This window comes from Siphateles boraxobius, unplaced genomic scaffold (assembly GCF_051911475.1).
Source record: "Siphateles boraxobius isolate OS27281-9 unplaced genomic scaffold, OSU_SipBor_1 19, whole genome shotgun sequence".
Lineage (NCBI taxonomy): Eukaryota > Metazoa > Chordata > Actinopteri > Cypriniformes > Leuciscidae > Siphateles > Siphateles boraxobius.
In genome coordinates this window covers 5,434,162-5,449,012 of record NW_027508799.1, presented here as the reverse complement: position 1 = coordinate 5,449,012, position 14,851 = coordinate 5,434,162, and the positions used below count along the sequence as shown (strand labels likewise).

The 14,851-nt window shown below is 43.9% G+C and overlaps 1 protein-coding gene across 1 annotated transcript in view; it reads left to right on the top strand.

The window, feature by feature from the left end:
• Positions 1-4,038, top strand: part of LOC143742475 (zinc finger MYM-type protein 1-like) — a 46,949-nt gene extending 42,911 nt beyond the window's left edge. The window contains exons 6-7 of the mRNA XM_077235350.1: positions 1,026-1,076; positions 1,654-4,038. The gene's annotated coding sequence lies outside the window, so the exon portion shown is untranslated. The remainder of the gene's footprint in view (positions 1-1,025; positions 1,077-1,653) is intronic.
• The last annotated feature ends 10,813 nt before the right edge of the window (positions 4,039-14,851 follow it).

Sequence of the window (14,851 nt, the reverse complement as noted above, 5' to 3'; positions counted from 1 at the left end):
CAGAAGACAAAAGGTAGGTAAAATAAAAAGTGTCTGGATCAAAAAATCTAATTACGTATATACACTCAATGCCCAAACCCCATCTCTGCAATTATAATTAATAAAGGCTGGTTTCTAAAGTAGGCTACTTCTTCCTGCCTCTATGTATTAATGTGCATGGGTAGCCTAAATTAGTTTCATTCAGACCTTAACATTAAGTCTTTTACTGTTATATGTCAACACAATTCAACAAGATATTTTCACCTGCTATACCCAATGTTTAGATCTGTTTGGGTATTTATGCAAATTAGCACATGTAATTAGATTATGCACCGCTTATCCATGTTAACAAACAATTTCAAAAAACTTGTAATAAATTTTTTTGTTTGTCTTGATATAAGTATTAAACTCAGTAATTTTCATGGTGATATCTAAAGGTTAAAATTTTTACCCTATTCACGTGAGAAAAAGAATGAAAATGCGTATGAACAGGTATGCATATTTGGGTCTTTTTCGAAAACTTTCCCCTAATGGGATTCTTCTGGGCTTTTTTTTCCTTACTCAGGACATATTGAGGATACAAAATCAGTTGAGTTTGCTTCTGTTGCAATTTGTTCAACCTTTATTCATAAAATGACTGGACTAAAGGGGTGTGTTGCTGATTCTGACAGGTTCGTGGTTCAGTGTATCACAATTTCGCTTTTATATGGTGTATCGTTACAGCGCTATTGGTAACTCTATTACAAATACAGACACTAAAGACTATCGAGATGCTAAAACAAATGGAATGATGGACAACTATAAGAGACTCTAAGAAACATGGCAGCGAACAGCAGATATCCTAAGTGGCTGTGGCATAATTATTAGCAATGCCAGCTCCAGTGTTTGAGGTTACAAGTTCGAATTCAAGTTTCACCACATCTAGGTCTACTGCATGAAACAGACTTAGCTTGCGATGCTTTGCCAGTGATAAACACAGCAAAATGTCTTACCTTACCATTTGTCCACTGAATATTTCCTGACCTAAATGTGACATCTTTCCCTAGAACCAAGATATTGCCGTCCTACCCATCAACGTATGCCAACTAATTGCACTGGTACGTTTGGTAACATCTTTTTCTTGATGTCGCAAACTTGGTAAACTGCTCTTTTTAGGAATGAACATTTTTAATACTGGAATTTTTGCTGTATTTCTAACAGCAGTTGAAAGGATTGTCCTAGAACAGCTAGGGGAACTTCACCTCAAGCTGGACCATTTGACAACAATTGTCCAGTCCCTCACTCAAAACAGGGCTTTGCAACAAGAAAGCCCTGATTATCCAAACCTACTTCCAATTTCCACATTGGAAGACCTAGATTGATTTGATGAAAGGCTTCGCCAAGAAAGCCGATTTTAAAAAACACATGGTATGTCATATAATAATACTTGAGGTGTATATACAGTGGGTAAGCAACATCAAAATGGGGAGTTGATTAGTTGAGTCAATTTGTTTGTTGTCATAAAGGAATTATGCTTAGGGGACCAAAATGGTTAGCAGCGGCACTTTGTTGGCATGCACAAATCTAAGCAGGAGGGTTGAACTTAGGTGCTCCAAACTAACAAGACATGTGACAGAAAATAGGATTTTGATTGCCTGTAGTAACATTTGCTTTAATTCTGTATTTTTATTACAGATTGCAAAGCTGTCCATAACTGGAGGAATCAATATAAAAAAACAGTGTGGCGAGTCTGCAGAAAAGTATTTGCTCCTGAACTTGCCACCCAACTAAATTGGTGTGGGAGAGGACAGAAGACTGGCATCAAGTCACGACCAGTCGTGAAATTCTACTGCATAAGTTTTACTCGCTTAGCAGTAACAATTAGGGATGGGAATCGAAAACCGGTTCCACTCGAGAACCGGTTCTAAATTTTACGATCCATCGATATTGTATGCCCTCGACGTTAACGAGTCCTCTTATCGATGCTCCTGCTCTGAGTCAGCCATAGTATGTACAGACCGTGAACTCACAACTGTCCCTTTTGTCCTTTATCAAGCACCATAGCACCGCGTCCAAAGATAATCTTTGTCCTGCAAAGTCTTATTTGATCAGTGAGTAAAATTGTCTCTCTCTGGTAATGTAGATGAACCGCTGCGCTTGTGACAGGGCGCATGTTAAACTGATCGAGCAGAGAGAGAGAGAGAGAGAGAGCCCCGGTCGCGCGCACGCACTCTCTCTCTTCGGAGCAAGGCGAAAGTAGGCTTCACCGTCTCAAAACTAAGCGCTGTCTTCCTCTCTCCCTAGCACATATTAATCAAAATAAACGACACGATGGTAAGGTAGGGAGACTAAAGTTTTATGTGGAGCATTCGGAGATTTGTTTTTCCTGAATTGCCGCTGGGTGTGAATTGTGCTAAAATACGTTGCCTTATCTTCTCTGAAAAGTCTTCCGCACATTCAGCTGACATAATCACACTTCAAATAAACGAAAAAAAACGATCCAGTGATGAAATGTTTTCTGTGATGACACACATCTTGTGGGATGTCCCAACTGGCGGGATAATCACACAACGCGCACACGTCCGATAATGACACGTCCAATTCGCGAACTAATGACTCATTTGAACCGATTCGTTTTAATGAATGGTTAAAACAACTGATCTTTCCAACACTGAACTCACGGGACGTTTAATCGGTGTATAACTAATCGGTAACACTTTACAATAAGGTTCCATTTATTACAGAAATTACATAAAAAGTACAGTTTGCTTAGTCAAGTGTAAGCATTAAAACGACTTGTTTCCCCCCCCGAAAAAGACTATTTTTTCCCACACAGTGCTATCAGGAATCGATAAGAGAATCGTTAAAGAATCGGATCGATAAGCAGAATCGTTAGTGGCATTGATATTGATAAAATCTTATCAATTCCCATCCCTAGTAACAATCAGATCAAGGGACACTTCATCAATATTCCTGTTTCATATACAATTGTGCTTAAAAGCTTGCATACAATGGCAGATGTTGTTAAATACTGCTTTTTATGTGCAAAATATAACTGATCATGCAAAATACTTTTAAAGATATTGGTCACACAAAGCCGTTTATCACACGTTGTTTTTTAATCATGATAACTGAAAAAACACCAAAATGGCCCTGATCAAAGTTTACATACTCTTGAATGTTGACAACACAGGTTTACATGGCAAACTTACAAGTTAAGTTTCTACACCTGTGACTTTCTGTAATTGTAATGAGTGTGTGTGTGTGTGTGTGTGTGTGTGTGTGTGTGTGTGTGTGTGTGTGTGTGTGTGTGTGTGTGTGTGTGTGTGTGTGTGTGTGTGTGTGTGTGCATGTGTGTGTGTGTGTTTGTTTTTGTGATTTGTGAGAACACAAATGTGTATAATGACATGGGTATTACACTGGTATTACAACTTGAACGTGATTTATGAGGACATTTCCTGAGTCCTCATATTTGAAATGGCTTTAAAAAGATACTAAGCAGTGTTTTATTAAAAATTTAAAAATGCAGAATGTCTCCTGTGATGGGTAGGTTTAGGGATAGGGGCAGTGTGCGTGTGTGTGTGTGTGTGTGTCTGTGTGTCTGTGTGTGTGTGTCCATTGTAACGAAAAGATCAAGATAGACTGGTTCTCACCTCCACAAGAACAGTGCACTACATTACAGAATACAGAAATTGGTTGCTCTTTTGATGCTTACATGGACACTTGCTATGCTTCAAAACTGTTGAAATATCAGCCATGGTACAATGTCTTCAATAACTTTGGTTATTCTTGTAAAGTTATTGCCCTCGTCTATGGTAGTTTGGGCCATGTGCACAAGTTGTGTGTAAGAGGCCTGCAGATTTGCGGACTATATAAGAACAAGGCCAAAAAACTGACAAGATATTGCTCTGTATCAGCAGTAATTGGTAGCCTCTACATATGGAGGCGTAGGTGCCACCTTTACCCTTAAATGTGCATGATGGACTGAGACATTGGCTGCTGTTGTACACCTTTTTGTCAAATTTGGATTATGCCATGATATATGCTTATCTTTTCATTCAAATAAAGAATTTAAATGTGTGTGTGTGTGTGTTTTTATTGATAAAGACGGCCTACTGTACACACATAAAAATACAATTAAATATTTTTTTTTAAAACAAGCCATTGTTTTGTATTCAGACTCATCTTTAACCAGGGCAGATATCAGAAGACTTTTTTAATTTAATCTTGCCTCAAAGGAAACATAAAATTTTAAAAACATGTGGCATTATAGTTGAAGTAAAAATAACTGCTGTAATAATAATAACAACAGAATAATAATAAAGAGTTTGATGACATTATAAGTAGCATGCGATTTTTTTTTAAACAAACAGCCAACACCATTTAGTTCAGACGGCTGTACTACGATGGCACATCCAGCCCAATAACTCTACGACTCTAAAGGTAACTTAAATAAAACTAGGCTATACCATTTCTATCCGTGTTCCCTGAACAATACCATAAGAGGTTGCTTAAATTATACCTTCTTACGTACGACGTTACTGATGGTGCTGTCCGTGGCGATGGTGCTGAAGATGCAAGAGATTCGATAATTCATTCGTGCAGGGGCTGCAAAATAAACTGGCCCGGTCCTTAAATTGGTAAACGCAAATGGTGACGCTTTACGGATCACCTGCATATAGGTTAATATAACTCCTCTACAGTTTACGATGCAGACATCAAACGACTAACACCCGTGACCTGGCTAAAGGAAAACAAAACGTAGGCCTTTTTGTTGATGTAGGCTATTTGTTTTTTTAAAGCAAAATTCCTAACTGCTTTTCCCTATGTTTTTTTCACTCTGTTACAAGAAGAACCGTTTCTATCGAGGGGCTACATTGTTCCTGTTCTTTTTTAATCCCTTTTCTCTTGGATTTAATTTTGGTTTTATTAAAGTGTCTTAACTTTGAATCATGTCTGTTCATTATAGCCTACTAGGACAGTTACACACACAAAATCAAGAAGATATTTTTTTCGATGTCAGTATAGCCTACTTTTTTAAATATTATTTTTCATGTTGGATAGTCAAGGTCTGTATACCACCATCTAGGCTACATTGAGGGGGGCAGTCTTATACGTAGCCTAATAATAACAATAATATGTCAATAATTAGAAATGTTCAAACTGTTCCCCCAAAGTTGGAAATTCTTGCTCTGCTTTGTTTTTTTAGGATGACAAAAAGGTTTAAAAGTTACATTTTAGGCTGGTCTATCTTAGTGGTCTAATAGCGAACATCCAAATAGATACCCAAATAAAATTAAGGTAGGCGTTTCCTGTTCACAGAAGTAGAGCACGTATTCCATCAGTTTAACGTTGAAAAGTGTGAGGTGAGATGGAAGTTGCTAATCATTTAATATTAATCAACTGTTTTACGATTACAGTTATGTTTGAACCAGTAGTGATGCAAACTACTCGACTTTTTCTTCTTGAATATGGCCATTTTAAAAGGATGAAAGTTGCATGTGTTCAGTATCGATGCTATTTTATTAATGAAAGTCGTGGAGTGACTACAGTTTCTGTGAACCTGAGTGTGCAGCGCGATCTCCACTCTCTGCTTGCAAATGGTGTGTGTGTTTGTGTGTGCCTGAAAGCAGTCCATGGTGTGTTATGTAAAAGAGTAACCAAAAGGTTCGGCCTATGAATAAAGGTCATATAAAGCCCATGCAGAGCGGCCGCGATTTACAGCTTTGTAAAAAAAGCTGTCGTTCAAACATCGGCCGGAGATCATTTGCGATCAGATGCAGACGTTGCGGCGACATATTGCCGATTAGCAAACGCTCTCTGAGCGACATCGTGCCGATGGAACTTTGTACATCGGGCCGACATCGGCCAGACGTACGTGTGCTATCTGGGTTGTGTATGCTAGAGTTGGTAATAGGGCTGGTCCGAATACCATTTTTTGAGCTTTGAAGCTTCGGTAGTAATGAACATCGAATATTCGAAGCTTCGGAATCTCTATAGCCTATGTCTGTCTGTCCGTTGCATTTTGAATATTTCGAGAACCGTTCATCCAAACGACTTAACAAGGGAGTGGAGTGTCGTAATTGGTGCAATATAGATAGACAGGCGAGATGCGACAAGTTCAGAATTAATAAACTTTTAATAAACTGAGCAGAGCTTATATACTCCGAGAATGGACACTGCACTAGTGATGTAAAACACATACAGGTCTGTTAACTTAAGTAATATTTTTAATAAGGTAGTCTAATATTTTTCTCACTAACAAATTACTGACAAAGTAGGGTAGATTTGAATAAAGAAGCGGCGCGCCTCACGCATGCAGGGCTTATATGCTCCGAGAACGGACACTGCGCTAGTGATATAACACACACACACGTTTGTTAAAAAAAAAAAAGAAATAAAAAGAAAGAAATTTAAATAAAGAAAAACTAAATTTAAATAAATAAAAAAACCGAAAAATAAACGTGACGTCCCAGTAAAATCACAAAGTCTCCTATATTTAGATGTAGATTAATTTAGATTGATAAGGGTAAAAGGGATAATACATTTTGTTTCTATTATTCTATTTTCCACAATGTCAAAGCAACGCAGCTTAACCCAAAATACAAGCTCATGCATGCACTTCTGTCCATACAAACTCCGCTGTTCTGCGCTCTAGTCAGAGAATACTCCCGTTGCAGGAACACATTTAGTAGTCCAAGAAGAAGCAAATATATTTATTAAGTAGATATAACGAAGTTATATGTTAAGTATTACATTTCACCAGATTTTATAGTGTAAAACATATTCAAGCGCGAATGACAACCGTTTCGAGGGGGATGCCAGGTGTGCAAAAAAAAAAAGAATATTCGAATGTCACATTTTCAAATCGAATACCAACACACCGAACGAATATTCGAATATCCGCGTCCAGCCCTATTTGGTACTCAACCGGAATAATACTTGTACCGCCGCCGTTCCGCCGCGGCGGTAAAATTTGGGTTGTATTTGCTGCCTTTTACCGCTAAGACTCACAGACTTTGAAAAGTGACCGTTTATTCTCTCTATTGCGTAATCTCCCGCCGCACCGCGGCTCATTCAGAGCGATTGAAAGCTGGTAGCAGATGAATTCAAGTGAAACGTAGTTAAAATAATTCATATTCACAATACTGAAATTACTGAAATTAAATTGAATAAATAATGAAAACTTAAAAACATTGCAATAGGAACATATTAGGCTACATCAATGAGGCTTTGCAAGAGCATAAGACGATGAATGAACAGTGTTCATACGGTAGCTCTGTGGTCAACGCAACGACATGTGCCTCTCGGAGCTTCCAGGGACCCGAGGTCGAACCCGAGATCGAATCGAATCTAGCATACTTGCTGTTAACCGATGTCGGCCGACAGGGGTTAATGTTTCACCGTTCTTGATGCTTAACTGTTTATTAGTGAGTTTATTGACTGTTTATTTATTTAAAGTCAAGCGTTTTGTTTAATTAGCAATGCCAAATTACAACATAAATTTGCTACATTTCTGTAGAGCCGCTGCACAGACAACAAAACTGATAAAGGAAGATTGTCAGCCGATCGCGTCAGAAAATGAAAATGAAGAAGCTTGTCTTTAGTCTGCTAAATTATTGTATAAAAACCCCACCGAACATTTCAAGGTTTAAAGTGTCGGGACAGTTTTTTTTAATTTACAGCTGCATCGAGTTTTTTCCTTTGCGATGCAAATTAAGAAAAACAGAATATTATTCTTGTGATATTTTAAATTTGTATTGCCAAAGAAATTGCACCTAAATTAAACAATTAAAACAGTACAAAAAGAAAACAGTCCAAAGCAACATAAATTAAAAATATGTGTTTTTCTTTGCCTCTCTCTCGCGCTGGATCTCTTTTTAGCAAGTGTATTTAGTCTCCCTTGCTGCGCGCGCCAGGTCTCTCTCGAAATTAAACATTTCAGGGTAAAAACACATCATACAGCTGATAATACAGTACGCTGCGTGTCATCCATACAAATCGCGAAAAAAATTCAGTAACCAATTATTTAGCCTTTGTTGCTTCAAAGGCACAGCATGCCTTGTTGAATACACCTTACAATAAAACGAGGTTGTTTGTGAATTAATGAGCTCTGTATATTCTGCTCACTCCCATTCGTTTCTTGGCATGAACGCGTCATCAACAGTTCATGTTTAGATAATGCCAGATTGTTGACAATCATACACACTGCTCAAACATTCTAAAACTCTACAAAACCAGATGAAAAAACTGGATTGAACACTTCAATTTAAATTTTCAATTTAAAAATTACAATAAATAAACTACAATATTTATAATTTAATAAGATATAGGTCCTACATTTGGACACATCGAGAGATTTATCCTTAAAATAATTTTGCCTTTGCTCATCAGGCTGGCTATCTGACACTCTCCATATGAAAGAGGAACATTAACACCTATTGTCCTGCACACTGAACTGTCCCTCCAATAATGAAGGAATTAAATGATTTAAGCTACATGTAGTGATATTTCTGTCATAAAAGTTTATTACTAAACAGGGGCGGCACTAGGGTTGGGCTAAGGGGGCTGGAGCCCCAAATGTTTTCAGTAAAGCCCCGAATGTTTTTATTAGCATTGTACGCACCATCACTGAGTTTTCATGCGCATTAAAATAATTTTTATTAGAATTCAATTAATTAAATGTATATCTCTTGACTCTCACATCTACAGTGTCCGTCAACACACGCGTTGTCATTCACAACCGACGAGAACCGCCCACTCAGGCTAGTGCTTCTGATTGACATGTAAACTGGCCAACCATCGATGAGAATTTCAGCGTCTGATCCAGCAAATGAAATTAGATATTTTGGAGCCAGGCGGCAAAGTGGCAAAGTACCATTCTAATTTCTGTATTGCAAATTCGATATTTGATACATCGGTCTCATACGATTATTAGTAAAATCAAAGTCATTTTAGTCTCTGATGAAATGGACATATCAAAATTCTTCAAAAAAAAGGAAATAAAACACCCTCAGCCAGCACTAAAACAAGACACAACAGCTTCAGCAGGTATCTGTAACTTTTAATCATAGTATTATATTTCTTATTCGGTTTTAAATTGTGTCTGATTTACATTTTGATCGTCTAGCAGTTAATGGTTGAGCAGCAGTCTATAGCAGCGGTCCCCAACCTTTTTTGCGCCACGGACCGGTTTAATGTCAGACAATATTTTCACGGACCGGCCTTTAAGGTGCTCCTAAAAACGCGTAGAAAACGCTAGGCGCGAGGTTGCACTCCGGAGGCGTCTGTCGTTGCTAAGCAACCATCAGCTGGGCTCTCCGTTACAGCAAGGAAATTTCAGCAATGGATTTCCACCACCGAAAAACCCTTGCTGTAACTCTGTTACAAGATTTATTTACTAAGAAGAGTAAAAAAAAAAACGTACTCGGTTACTAACGTAACCTCGGTTCTCTCTAGAGTGGGAACGAGTACTGCGTAATATCTTACGCTACGGGGGGAAAACCTCTTTTCCACGAGATATTGAAGCCAAAAATTATCCTTTAATTTTGATTAATGTAAAACGCTGTGCGGCAGCGTGCAGACATAGGCAAGACGGCTCGCGCGCCTATTGGCTGCCCTGCGGCAACAGCAGCAAGCCTATCGAGAGAGGCCCTGCGTGACGTGACATCCAATGGGGGTGCTTCGCGCCCATTTCGTCGCGTCCCGCCAGAATAGGCGTGGCCTTGGCCTATAAATACGCTCGACAGGCTGATACAAACTGGTTTTCAACGCTGAAGCGAACCAGCGCTGTTGTATGCACGGCAAGATACGCAGTACTCGTTCCCTCTCTAGAGAGAACCGAGGTTACGTTAGTAACCGAGGACGTTCTCTTACGAGAGTATCTCTCGTACTGCGTAATATCTTACGCTATGGGGAACACAATGTAAGACGCCGTGCGTACTGGGATCCGACACCAAAGTCCCAACGGCAGTAGCCCGGGGCTCATATAGTGCATAATCACCGTAGACTCACAGAGAGTCGGAGAAGAGAGGCTACCAGCATCATTCCCCACGAAATAGCATCCCATAGGAGCTAGTTATGTCAACAGTATATCCCGCAGACAGGGTGAACGCGTTCAGCCTGAACTGGGCAAAAACACGGGCTATTCAACACCCATGGAGCTGTTCCATCGATCAGTGAGCGATACTCAATCAAAACTCAGCATTCTGCGCCGGCGCAGCGGGACAGATAGTACTGAATTCTAGACCGACAGCAGCTTGGCCTGAAAGGCGGGAACTTCTAGGTTATAGAACCTTATAAATGTAGACGGCGAGGCCCAGCCCGCCGCCATACAGATATCATGCAAGGAAATCCCACTAGACCATGCCCACGAAGAGGCCACGCCTCTCGTGGAGTGCGCTCTGACACCCAAAGGACACTGCAGGCCCTTAGAAGTGTAAGCCAGCGCTATGGCATCGACTATCCATCTGGATAGGCTCTGTTTTGATGCGGCCAGTCCCTTGGAGCGTCCGCCATACAAAACAAAGAGCTGCTCGGTCTGCCTAAAGACAGACGAGCGGGACACATAAGCCCTCAGCGCCCTGACGGGGCAAAGGAGATTAGCATCCGCTTCCTCATTGTTCACCGGGAGGGCGCACAGGGAAATAACCTGGGCCCTGAACGGTGTGTTGAGGGATTTTGGTACGTACCCGTGCCTTGGTTTGAGTATGACTTTTGAGTCATTAGGCCCAAACTCAATACAGGACGCGCTTACTGAAAGCGCTTGCAAGTCCCCCACGCGCTTCATTGAAGCAAGAGCCACAAGAAATGCCGTTTTGAAAGACAGGTGCTTCATGTCTGACAAATGGATTGGCTCGAATGGGGCACCTTTCAGGGCTTCCAGAACCGTAGAAAGGTCACACATAGGGACTGAGGGAGGTCTGGAAGGATTCAGCCACCGAGCTCCCCTGAGGAATCGCACGACGAGGTCGTTCTTCCCCAGTGACTGGCCAGACGTCGGTTTTGCAAACGCCGCTATGGCCGCCACGTATACTTTGAGCGTGGACGGGGTTCTACCCTTATCCAGCAGCTCCTGAAGGAAGGAGAGCACTTCCGTAACCCCGCAGTCTACGGGTGAAAAGCCCTGAGCTTGACACCAGGTAGAGAACACTGACCATTTCGAGGAGTAGAGCCGTCTAGTAGACGGGGCCCTAGCCTGCGTGATCGTGTTTAACACTCCCTCCGGGAGGTTAGCGGGTACCCGTTGATGGCCCACACATGTAGGGACCAAAACTCCGGGCGAGGATGCCAAATCGAGCCCTTTGCCTGAGAGAGGAGGTCTCTCCTCACCGGTATCGGCCGCGGGGCAGTGCTGGCCAGCTGCATCAGGACTGGGAACCAGGTTTGGTTCGTCCATAGCGGAGCCACGAGCAGCACTGGGCATCCATTTTCCCTGATTCGTTCCAGCACTTGAGGCAGGAGCGAGACGGGGGGAAAAGCATAGAGGGGGCGGCGGGGCCATTCGTGGGCCAGCGCGTCCCTGCTCTTGGAGAAAAAGTTCGGACAGTGAGCGTTTTCCTGGGACGCGAACAGGTCCACCTGCGCTCTGCCGAATGTCTCCCACAGCAGTTGGATCGTCTGCGGGTGCAGCGACCATTCCCCTGCTGGGACATTGTTTCTGGACAGTCTGTCTGGTCCCAGATTCAGGTGACCAGGCACATGCGCTGCTTTCAGTGAAAGCAGGTTGTGCTGAGCCCAGCCCAGGAGGCGTTTCGTCAGCCTGTAAAGGCTTCGGGACCTGACGCCGCCCTGGTGATTTATGTACGCCACCACTGACATGTTGTCCAACCGGACTAAGACATGGCGGCCTTTTATCTGGGGACAAAAACGCCTTAGCGCGTTGTCTACTGCCAGCATTTCTAGACAGTTTATGTGTAGGAGCTTCTCCCGTTCTGACCACTGGCCAAAGAACGGTCTGCCCTCGAGCAGCGCTCCCCACCCCGAGGTGGAGGCGTCCGTGGACACCACCATCACACTCGAGGGAGTCCCCAGACTCACGCCTGACTGGTACCAGTCGGCTTTTTTCCAAGGTTTCAGAGCCGAGACGCATTTCCTGTCGACCCTGAGGCGAAACAGACCAGCGGCCCAAGCCCTGGGCGGAACTCGTGCTTTCAGCCATAACTGCAGTGGGCGCATGCGAAGCAGGCCCAGCTGAAGTACTGAAGATGCTGAGGCCATGAGGCCCAGCATTTTCTGAAACCGTTTGAGCTGGACTATAGAGCCGCGGCGGAAGGATTTCACGGCGCGCTGAATGTTCAGTCCTCGCTCCGGCGACAGACGTGCTGTCATAGACAGCGAGTCCATCACTGTTCCCAGAAAGGAGATTTTCTGGCTGGGAGACAGCGAACTCTTCGCCCAATTGACTGTGAGACCCAAATTCTCGAGATGCTCGAGTAATGCGGTCTTGTGTTCTATGAGCTCTGATCGTGATCGAGCTAGAATCAACCAGTCGTCCAAGTAGTTCAAAATTCGCATGCCCTGAAGTCTCAGGGGTGCGAGAGCCGCGTCCATGCACTTTGTGAATATACGGGGTGCTGGAGACAGGCCGAACGGTAGGACTGTGTATTGATATGCCTGGCCCTCGAAGGCGAATCTCAAGAAGCGCCTGTGACGTGACGCAATCTGTATTTGGAAATGGGCGTCTTTCAGATCTATTGACATGAACCAGTCTCCCTGGCGCACGTGCGCGAGGATTTTGCTGGTTGTCAGCATTTTGAACTTGCGTTTCAGAAGCGCTTTGTTCAATTGTCGCAGATCTAGAATGGGTCTGAGACCCCTGTCTTTTTTCGGTACCAGAAAATATCTGCTGTATACACCCCCTTCGTTCTGAGCCTGAGATAAAGGTTCTATGGCCCCTTTGCTCAGTAGTTTCGCTATTTCGGTTCGAAGTAGATGAGATACTTCGTTGTCCACCGTGGTTTCGACACGCGCCGTGCAACGGCGGGGACGTCGAGCGAACTGTAGCGAATAGCCTCTCTTTATAGTGTTCAACACCCATTCTGATACCCCGGGAAGCATTGCCCATGCATTCGCGTGGATAGCTAGAGGCAGAATGATATCCGGGCTCTGGCCGCGGCACAGCGGCGGCTGCAGAGCTTCGGTGTGCTGAGACATGAACACTGTGTTTAAAGTGCGCGAGGCGGGGGGCGCGCCGATCACGGCGGGCAGCCTGTTCGCACTCGCTTTCTCTATGACAAATTGTGGAGAGAGAACGAGCGGGACAAACCCCGTAGGGTTCAGCGTGTCTGTGAGTGAATGTGGGCGCGGGACAGCGGGCACATTTACTGCACTGAAAACACCGTCGGCTTGCGCTGACTGAATATGTGTTGGTTTCGTTTTTACAGAAACCGTGGGACACGCACTGTGTAGTGTTTGTGGGCACTGTGTCGTGGGCACATTCACTACGTTTGCACAATCGACATGAGTCGATTTTATTTGTGCTAGCCCTGAACTGTGGCGGGCTGTGTCTGTGTGTGGGAATGGGCACTGTGACGTGGGCATTCTTACAACACTCATAACACCATCGGCTATGGCCGGGACACCAGAAAATACACTCTTTATTGGATTTATCTGGGTCGCGTAAAAATGGCGTTAATGTGCAGGCAAGCGGGCTGTGGTACCGGCTTGTTTACTGCGAAATACACTGGAACAGTCACATTGTTTGGAACTGAACGAGCGAGAGGTTTCAGTGGAGTCTGGCCGCGGCGAGACTTAAACACCGTGGGTCTTAGCTGACTGTATGTGTGTTGGTTTCGTTTTACAGAAAACGTGGCACATGCAGTGTGTAGTGTTTGTGGGCACTGGGTTGTGGGCACATTCACTACATTTAATGCACAATTGACATGAGTCGATTTCATATGTGCGAGCCCTGCACTGTGGCGGGCTGTGTTTGTGTGTAGAAATGAACACTGGGCTGTGGGCATTTTTATTACACTCATAACACCATCGGCTGTGGCCGGAATACCAGACAATACATTGCTTATATGATTTTTCTGGGTCGCCGTGGAAACAGCATTTGTGTGCAGGCAAGCGGGCCATGGTACCGGCTTGTTTACTGCAAAATACACTGGAACAGTCACATTTTCTTGGAACTGAACGAGCGAAAAGTATCAGTGCAAGTCTGGCCGCGGCGAGACTAAATTTTATCTGCTGCGAGAGCTGGGATCAAACACGGGTCTCCCGTGCGATGGCTGTAGGTTTCGCCACTGAACCACAGGGGGAAACGATAAAAGCTTAAAATAGCTCGAGAACATAATAGAGCGTCATCACAGTTTTGTGTGTGTTGGCGTTTGTTTGCATGCGTGCGTGTTATACAACAGGCTCATTGCTGCAATATTGACATTTTCAGCCGCTCAAACTAAGAGGAACTGAGAAATGTTTGAGAAATGGAGATTGGTCCGGCCTCGGCGGGACTAAAAATACACTCTATCCTCATTTCGCCGATGACGCATGCCCACGGGGGGCGGGGGCGGGGTAGCTTTCTTATAACGTAAAGAAAGCTAGCCGCGGTTTTGATGCTGGCCCGTTTCCCTGACGACTCGCGGGCAGAAGGGGGAGATCCACAGAGCTCGCCCAATCCTCATTGTCCGACGCGGGGATATAGCAGCTGGCCTCCTCTACAGATGCAGCTATCTTGTCGTCATTAATGGCGGAAGCGGCGGCGCGCGGCGGCCGTTGTCCGTCAGTGAGCGACTCGATTGAAGCTGGTGAAGCTGGCGGGCGAACCGGCGAGCTTTCACGGCTGGAGAAGGATCGGGGACCCGCTGAGTACGGCGCTTTGCGGCGCGGCACTACAGCGGGCGGGAGTCTCACTCACCATGGCAATAGCTGGCCTCCTCTACCGATGCAGCTA